Source organism: Etheostoma cragini, chromosome 10, assembly GCF_013103735.1.
Source record: "Etheostoma cragini isolate CJK2018 chromosome 10, CSU_Ecrag_1.0, whole genome shotgun sequence".
NCBI classification, from domain to species: domain Eukaryota; kingdom Metazoa; phylum Chordata; class Actinopteri; order Perciformes; family Percidae; genus Etheostoma; species Etheostoma cragini.
This window is the reverse complement of record NC_048416.1, coordinates 10,427,539-10,437,130: the sequence shown is the minus strand read 5'-3', so window position 1 is coordinate 10,437,130 and position 9,592 is coordinate 10,427,539.

The window sequence follows — 9,592 nt, the reverse complement described above, 5'->3', positions numbered from 1 at the left end:
TACCATTATCGACCTTGAAAAATCAAACTGTACCAGGAGAAGATGAATAGACGAAGGGGACACAGAACTGATTGAAAGAGTGGGAATGAATGAGAGAGATGTGTGTGTGTCTGTGTGTGCGTGGGGGGGGCATTTGGGATCAAAGGAATGGAGGTGGATTTGGAGGTAAAGAGAAGCTGAGAAGTGGATTCAAACAGGGTTATTGGTGGGAAATGAACCATGGAGGCTGGATATACACAGTGCTAATTCTGGAGCCGCTCCTCAGAGACTGAATGCTGGAGGAGACGCAGCGCGCATACACACACACACACACACTGACAAGTGATGTCTGGATTTGTGCGTAAACAGCTACACACTTAAATCTTCCCTCTCTTTCTGTCTCACACACACAATAGTTAGCTGAGGAACAGGCGATTGGTTCTGATTTTTGCCAGTGGGGAAGAAACCTGTCTGATTATTTAATAGTCCTTACAATGGACCTCATACTGAGCTCAGTGTGTGTGTGTGTGTGTGTGTTTGTGTGTGTGTGTTCAGGTTATTCTGTCTTTGTAAGGACTGTTCAGGTTTTAGAACCATGCAATGACATTGTTTTAGCCTATTGTCTAAAAACGTGTCTGGCATTTGGTCTTTAGGCTTTGAAGTCAAGTTAATAACCCAAGACATAAATAAATGCTCACTTTGCTTCTTTTCATCACAAATTGCCAGAACACAATAGTGATTCAACCGAGACCTTCTTTATGAAAGCCATTACATTTACACCTGAGGCTCTTTCACTGTCAACCGATGGCGCAGAGCACGAGAGCATGGGGTGTGGCGAATGATTCCAGGCCGGAGGTGCACAGCATAACTGCAGCAGAGTTGCAAACAGTACGGCATTAGTCAGAATACATTAGCAGCTGGTGCGGTGATGACCAATCATTTCACCCCTTGTTCTTCCCTGTAAAAGCAGAAACCTATCAAAGTGCAGCCATCTGACAAAGCGGGACACCAGTGTCCTTGTGCAGAAGAATGTAGAGGTTTTCCCCAACACTTCAAAGTAATTCTCTTTTGATGAGACAGAACATTTAGTTAGTGTGTGGCTCTCGCCGTAACACAACCGTCACTCAATGGAGCAAATGGGAATTAATGGAGGATGAGGTCAGTGTCTCCGGGCTGAATGCTTTGCAGCTTTTAACATCATTTATTAATTAAAGTCAAACTGAATGTTTTTTCTCTGCTACAGATACATTTAGCTTCAGAAATTACATGGGCTCTCCTATGAGAAAATACCTGAACCCAAAAGGGAGAAATTAATATTTCATGTTACTCTTGCTTGACACACACGGCTTAGCGTTGCTAACGGCACTACCAACCAACAAGCACTTGGGAAGTGCTGAAAGTGTTGTTGTAAACTAGATAGCTATTGAACAAGGCTGCTGGAGCATTTATAACACCTGAATAATTTAGTAGGTTAGATGCAAAATTTTGTGTTACTTATTCCACACCAGTGCACGTTGTCTACGTTACAATACGTTGTCTACGTTACAATACGTTGTCTACGTTACAATAGGTTGTCTACGTTACAATACTTTGTCTGTCTTTGGGCTCAAAGTTTCCATTGCATTACTCAGGTACACTGGTGTCTTCCACTCAGTTGCTAAAGACGCTTTTGTGATCGGACTTAAAAGGCCCAATTTATTTTTAATAATACAAATACATGCATACAAATATTAACAACATTATTGTGACGTATTTGTTTGTGAAAAAATGTACAGAAAAAGAAAAAAAAATCGTTTTTTCCATGGCGGGAGTGTCGGTTCTGTTTGCTGTTTTATTTTGACAGTCAGGGTTTTCTGTTTTGTGTCTAGTTTTACTTCCTGTGTTTTCCCGCTCTTGTGATGACCTGATGTTTTCCACCTGTTTCCGAACCCTTGTGTCACTTGCCTGTTGTTTCCTCAGTAACCAAACAAGAAAACACTAATTACAATATCAAAAACCAACACTAATGATAAAATAACTTTGAGGCCAACAACAGACTAAAAGTACCAAACTGCGAAGCTGTGTTGTTAAACATGACGCTGTAATTATGTACATAATGTTTTTGTGCTCAGGTTAGTTTCTGGATCAGCTGATATTCAAATGCAAGCAAGCTTAAGTAACTTTGGCTTAGCAGCGGCCACACTGATAATCACTGGATAAAGTATTTGTGTTGAAACTGCAGTAGAGAGAACTCAGACCAGACTGTAGCCACCGAAATAAGACTTTAAAGACTGGAGGCAGTTTAGGGAGAGAACGTGATCAATGACAGGTCCTTGCAAGTATAGCAGTGTGTGTACGCACATGCACTTGTTTTCTTTGTGCCAAAATTAAATGAGTTTTCAGATATCAGTGTGTTCTCATCAGTCCCACACTGACAGGCTCTATTAAAAACACCCGTGGACTCATTCTCATCACAGTTTGACAGGAGTGATTCCACTGGCAAGCAGGATGACGAGAAGGCGAGCAGACAGAATTCAACACGTATACAATTTTACAATATTTTGTGTTTACTACACCAGGCCAATATTATTATGCAGGTTTTAGCTGGTAAATAGATGCTGCAGGACAAATGTTTCACAGCAGTGGCATGAAGTTGCAAGAACAGCTCCGCAGTGTTTTTCTCACTTTCTCAGAAGCAGACGTTTTAGTGAGCTGAATGTGAGAATGAAGGCATTGCCACTGAGGCTTGGATCTTGCTGTATCAGGCCATTTGTGCAGGCTGCAATCTGTCCTGTACTTAAAACTACTGCCTGAAGGAAAATCAATCTGCCTGAAAGTCGATTCAAATTAAAGCGATCCCTGCATGTAGTACAAGTGCATCATTATGTATGTGCATGCTTATTACTATGACCATATGTTCAAGCAAATGCCCCCCCCCCCAACCCACAGCAAGTGTGAATATCACTCCTTCGTTAGGGGACTTGATTAATGCAGACTCTTTCAGAGGCCTAGCAATGTTTACTCCTCTACATCCATCTGTATGCACCAACATGTTTAAAGCAACAGTTAGTGTGTCAATCTCATTATCACATAGGTGTAATATATCACTTTTGTTGGCTGAAATACCTGAATCTACATCTTTTCATCTTTTCATTAAATGCAGAAAAAAACTGTTTAACACATATTTATAAGGCTGGGCTGTTTCTTCTCTTTCTCTAGCTCATGTGCAAACAGTAAAATCTCCACAATTATTATTATTATAGGAGTTATAAGCTATTCACATTAAACCGTTCTTACAGTGCTTTATGTGACATATCCATTGTTAATGTTCGGCAGCCCGACTCAGTTTGGTCGATGACAACAATATGAACAGACATCTGCATTTCATGTGAATATTGGCCATCAACATCCTTTGTCTTTGACTGACACACCCACAGACAGGATAGAGGTCACATGATTTGCCCACTGGTTAGTCTCTCATCTGAACATTGGCCAATCCACTATGGCCCACTTCCATCCTAACGTGGAGAAAGAGCGCAGTCCCACCCCCACCGACGGGGAATACAACTCCACAAAGTGCCAATAGCTTGCTAAAAACACAAGATTTAAGGATGTCAAACGATTATTTCAGCACCCTTTGTCTACCTAAGAGGACACATTAGCTGTTAGTATGCTAATGTTTGATATGTATTAGCAAGCTAAGTACTTTCAAATTTAATAGAAGAGCTTTCTGACTGATCCACATTGCACTATGACATAAGCTGCATACTGTAAACAAAATACATATTCAGTTTAACTTACAGACTTTTCTCCTGTGAACTATAACAATACAAGACATGACAGCCATGCTCCAGCCTCAACCTTCAGCCATCTTACCATCCATGCAGCCTTGTTGGCTCAGTGAGGACACTATCATCCTATCTCACTTACCACTCAGCTAGGTGGCAGGATTAGGGGCTGGTTTCGGCTGGTATGCAGGGTCCATAATTAACTTTTTGACTCACTCAATAGGTTGCCATTGTTTTTTTTGGGCTGATGACTAAAGAAAATCTGCAAGCCATTTGCTTATTCTACCAGCATTTAGCTGGTCAATGGTTCTTACAGTATTTTAAACCCTGCTGGTACGAACATGTGTTGTAGGGGAGTGCAAGGAAGGATTGGCGTTCGGCCGATTGTGGTTGGCCGGTCTGGGTCTCAAAATTCCAGGGCTGATTTTTTACCCCAGTCCAGCCCTGTCAGCAGGATTCCCCAGTAAAAGAAGTGCTCAATTGGACTGAGGTGAGTCAAGAAAATTCTGTTTGCTCATAAAACATAACAGGATTTGAGGGATCATGGCCCTGCCCATAATTACCTACCCTACCTTGTATCGGGACACACAGGAAGACTCTGTACACACTCTGGAAAAGTAGGCAGACGTTAAAATTCTCCATACCTCTGTCTTACCTTTAACCCACACTAACTCTGTAGCATGGATAAGAGGCAGATGCATGAAGTCATTAATATGCTGTTTTGCCTAAATGTCGTCCAGTTTTATTAGACAAAGGCTTTGACATGGAAGAGAAATGTGTGGGGAAAAAAGACTATATCTTTGATTCTGCTGCATCAATTTGACATCTTTTTGTTTTTTGTTTTAAACTAGACTACTTGAGTCAAGATGGTTTTGTCAATAAAAGTACTTTCAAGATTCCTCCATGACAGCTGAACTCTTCCAGCTGAAGTATGAAGAAAGAGGACCTTTGAGTTGAGTGAGCAGACCAAGTGCTCTCAAACTGACTCAAAAGAGGGAATATTTGATTACTTTTTTTTTTTAATTAGTACTTAATAAAGATAAGTTTGTACAAGTTTGTTTTCATACAGACATTGAAGCATGTTTATTGTTCATCGCAATTAGAATTTCCCAATGATCATGTTTTGAAAATAAGTCCAGGGGATTTTTATTCCCGGTACATTAAAAAAGCCTTATTTTGTAACAAATTAGACCTGTCTAAGAAAAACAGTACCTCTAGTTTTGGTCTAATCCTATACAAAGAACGGCCTATTACATCTTTGTAATGTACCGGAAAATAAAGTGCGACCAACGTTTCTTGTTAAATACTTTTCACAGCATCAACTCCACACCTTTTGTGTTGAATTCCGAGCTCAGCTCCTCACTGTTCACTGCTAAATCTCTAAGAAGTCTTTAGAGAAGAAGAGACACACTAGGAGTCTAGGTAAGGAAATGTCAGCTCGTACATTTATTTGATTATTCACAGGTGAACACAGCAGAGGCATGGAGTGTTCCCCTCGGGGCACATTCAGCAGGGCAACACGTCAACCAATGATCAGAAACAGAAATAGATAATGCGAGGCCCCATATATGTCCCCAGAGAGGACATATATGGTTATGGTAAACATGGTTAAACCAATCAACCACGCGTCTTTATTTACGTAGATTTGTGTGTGTGAGAGAGTGAACTCCAACTCTCCAACAGGAAAGAAAGCAAACGACCTAAGTACCACACGCCAACATGAGAGGGGAAGGGGGGCCCCGCGGTGGTTTGATTCCCTCACTCTGGCACTGTACACGGACATGCTTCAGACAGGAAGTGGGGTGGTGGTTTGGGGGGGTATTCAGCCTTGGTCAGCGTCTTTAAATGGCGTACATTTATCTCCACATGTGGCTGCTTGTCTACTGGCTTTACTTTGGAATTGCCCAAAGGAAAGGTTTACGTTTGACAGAATGGGAGAGGAAGAGAGACCCGTCCACGTGAGCAGAGTTCACTTTGAGTGGCAGCTCAATCTGCCCGGCGACAGAGAACTTTCCATCCAGTCAGACTGAGCATCCATGAAAGCCACTCTCATTTCCCAGTCTGTGACTCTGTGTGTGTGTGTGTGTGTGTCTGTGTGTGTGTGTGTGTGTGTGTGTGAGAGTGTCATCGCCTCAATCTCCATGGCAATGATGTCCCATTCAGCCAGGCACCTGCCGGGATAAGAGGTGGGAGGAGTTTGTGGGGGTGGATGGGGGGGACGGGGGGGTATTTGTGCTCAGTCAATCAGTCAAGCAGGGGAGGAAAAAAACACCGAAATGGGCAACGCACCCTCACCAGGTGTTGGTGTATTGAAAAGAATCAGACTTCCGAAGATTATTCAGCTCCATTTACCTTTTGGGGATCACCCAGGGTGCAGCAACCTGGGTGAGACCAGGGTAGCCATGGCAACGCATGCAGGCTGTGATAAGCGTGTGCATCCGTGTCGACTGGAGAAAAACATTCAGCTGGAGACAAGATCACTGTGCAGAAACGTGTGGAACATCAATTGATGTGCAACGCAATAAAGCGGTTCTCAAAGAGGCCAGGAGTCCCTGGGGACAGGGGTCCCTGGGGGGGTCTGAGAGGAAGCTCCAAGATGTCCCCAACAATCCATCCACTAGATATAAAATGGATTCCAATCAGAGTGAACACCAATGAGACAGTTATAATAGTCTCATATGGGAATTGGGTGTTATAATAGAAAACATTGATAATGAACTGTCAAATGAAGAGACATCACACATTATGACAAGGTTTAACAAAAGACAAACTGAACATAACATGGTGGAACAGAAAGGAGCTCTTGTTGATGGTCTTTCAAAGTTCTTGACCAATATAATAAATATAATATAATAAGTGAAGTGTGTTTCAGCTCCAAATTGACAGAGGTTCCTGTCTTTCTTCCTTCTCTCATGTTAACAGACTTAAAGCCGTCTGTCCTTTTGAAAGACCACTTAACACCTCCTTCCTCACACAATGAGACATGTAATTTATGAGACACTTCATTCCATTTAGGGGGATGTGCTGCTACAGCCTCACTTGATCTGTCTGAGGAGAAACTTATAGTGGCCGATGTTAGATAATGTTAGATAACTTTCTATAGCCATCGCTGTGTAACTGTCTTTACTGACTCGGTACGCGCCCGTTACACTGCAGTGTGTTTAAGCAATTAGCAATATCCCATGAATGCTGCTTGTGGCCACTGTTCAGCAAAAGTGGCTTGGTCTTACTTCAATCAGTGGAGAGTGTGTGTGCCCTGTGATTGTTTCTGTGCTGAGTTCAAAGACCAAACTGGTAGAGAATAGATGTCTTTGTCCAGTGACTGCTTATGAAACAGTCCAGTATCTCTGTGGAGCCCCAGGTGGTGTTAGCATGTGTTAGCATGCTCAACAGGTCAATAAAGAAGACAATAAACTGTAACAAACATGGTAACCCCACCACAACGACAGTGCTTTAGAGAGGCTCACCTGTTGATAGCACCGTCACGCTCTAAGAAATGAATCAGTAAAAGAACAGAAACAGTTCTGGCAGCCCATTACCCGGGCTTTGTCCCGTGATTAAAAAATGTTGTGTGTAGCTTCAGTTAGAACACAGAATATGTTCTGTTATCATCTCATACAAACCTGGTCAGCATGGTTCTAAAAAAACAAAATCTATTTTTAATTTCAAGCTCTTTTTGACACTTGCTTTTATATGCTTCTGTTTACATTTTGGACACAGGCTTATCCAATAACTCACTTCTGAAATGCAGACGGATGAAACTGTGTCGCTTTTGCCTCCAAGGCCGCCAAAAGTTGTGGGAGAACAGATAAACGTCCCATAATGCATTGGAAATGTAAATAAACAAAAGATCCAACTGTGAATCACATTCTATCGACAATTTCTGTTGAACAATACAGCCATACAACTGTTAAAGGGGAACTATGCAGTTTTTTTTAGCTTAATTTAGGCCTACCTTGACTGAACAGCTTCGAAGTCATTGGAATGGTTATACGACTATAATCAGGTTGAAGGGTGGCTGCCTCGCTCTCCCAGCGTCTGTCAGCGGAGAAACCACCCTTGCAACTTTTGACCGAGCGAGGATACAGACCCAAGTAAACATTAGAAGTGCATAAAAATCAATTTACACGAAGCGGTAGGGGGAGCTCTATAGAGAAACTTGCAAGCAAAAAGCAACAACAGCGAAGAAGTTGCCAAAACGGCATAGTACCCCTTTAATACACAGATATGTCTTAGAGTGGGGGTTCCATAAACACCACATGTGATAATAATGAGTCATTCACAAGTGTGTGTTGGTTCATTGAAGCTAGCATCCAGTCTCTTGCTAAGCTAGGCTAATAGACTGAATGAGCAGAAGGTTAACACAGGTCAACTGTCAGGCAGCTCCTTCACATAAAATGGCAACACACAAGAACAACTTCTAATCTGAAACATAAAATGAAGAAAATGATTTAAATAAATAAGTCGGTAATAGGTCACTGTTAGGGCAAAACATCCAACATTTCAAGAATACTGTCGGTGAAATCCTATCATAGGTTTATTTCCTCATGTTTTCAGATATCTGTCATGCAGTCACTTCAGACAATTATCCAAAATGATTTTTTTCTCTCAATAGACACTAAATGTCCTTTTTCATTTAATCAGACTGGTTTTCACCTTTTTTTTACCGTGCTGAATGCTGGAATCCCGGAGACAAATATCTCAAAGTATGCGTCTGTCTGTTATATAGATACTGTACCACTGGAGCCAAATATGAAGCCTTCCACTCAGTACATCCTGGTGTAACATGATGTCTTATAAGTCACATTTTAGTTTCAGTAGCAGCTGATTCTCAACCTGACTCACCGCTGTGCTTGTCTGACTGACTCCTCACTCTGTCAGATCGTCATTGGTGCAAACCTCAACGAAGAAGCACTGAATTAAATGCTCCATATCATAGCTGTTTTAAAAAGGATTTACACATTTTGTACGTTTCTTGCATCAAGTGTAATAGATGGAAAGCAGGGATCCAAGGAGCCTGAAGAGTTGAGGGCAAAAGCTGCAGGACTTTTATTTTATACTGACTGTGCAGATTTTGTCTATCTGCGTGCACGACTGAGAAATGTGGTTGTGTGTTTGTCTCTGTGTGTGTGTGTGTGTGTATGTTTGTGTATGTGTGTGTACGTGTGGGTCGATGCGTCAGGAACTATAGTGTGAAATGGAGCAGGGAGATTCAGGCTTCAGCCGCGACACACAGCAACACACATAAAAACACATGCACACACGCACACACACATCTTTCTGTTTCTATCTCTTGCTTGTTCACCCATCCCACCAACACCTGGTCTTCCTCGTCTCTCCTTCTCTGCTTCTCCCACTCGTATTTCCACCCACTTCCCCCTTGTTTTCTTATTCTGCTCCTTCCCCTCTTTCCCCCTCTCTTTCCATCTCTTAAACTTCCTCTATATCTCTCTGTCGCCGCTTTATTCCGCGGCTTTATCTCCCTGGATAAAGCTCTCCCTGCTGTGGAGTTTGTTTTCCCCTGCTCTAGCTTTATCTTCCGTTTGGATGCCGTGTATGTGCAGCAGCATGGGGAGAGACAGCATCCCTGTGTCAGGCCAATGATGGATTAGAATACTAAAATACTGGAGAGAGAAAGCAGACACACTAGACGCTCAAATCTGACATGCTGTGTGTACGGGTGTGTACGGGTGTGCACGCTTCCGTGTGTAGATCTACTGCATGGTAATAGAACAATAAAAAGAATGCTTCCTTCCAAATGCGCGCACACACACACACAGACGCACACGCACACACACACACACCCTCTGTATTCTTCTCTAACCCTGCAGGCTTCTCTCTCTCTC